Source organism: Penaeus monodon, chromosome 22 (genome assembly GCF_015228065.2).
Source record: "Penaeus monodon isolate SGIC_2016 chromosome 22, NSTDA_Pmon_1, whole genome shotgun sequence".
Classification (NCBI taxonomy): domain Eukaryota; kingdom Metazoa; phylum Arthropoda; class Malacostraca; order Decapoda; family Penaeidae; genus Penaeus; species Penaeus monodon.
Window position 1 is genome coordinate 24238306 of NC_051407.1, and position 204 is coordinate 24238509.

The following is a 204-nucleotide window of genomic DNA, read 5'->3' on the forward strand; positions in this document are numbered from 1 at the left end:
CCCCCACACACACGCAGAAATTAAAAAATCTTTAGTGCGCCGCCCGGGGAAACGAAACCCCCGGGCGCAAGAAGGGGAAACTGGGTGATACCACACCAGCGGCGCGTTATAATTATACGAAGATTGACTGGTATATGATCAGAAAAACGAATGAATGGCAGCTAGACAAACACTACACCAGCGGCGCGGTAATCCTGTAAGGAA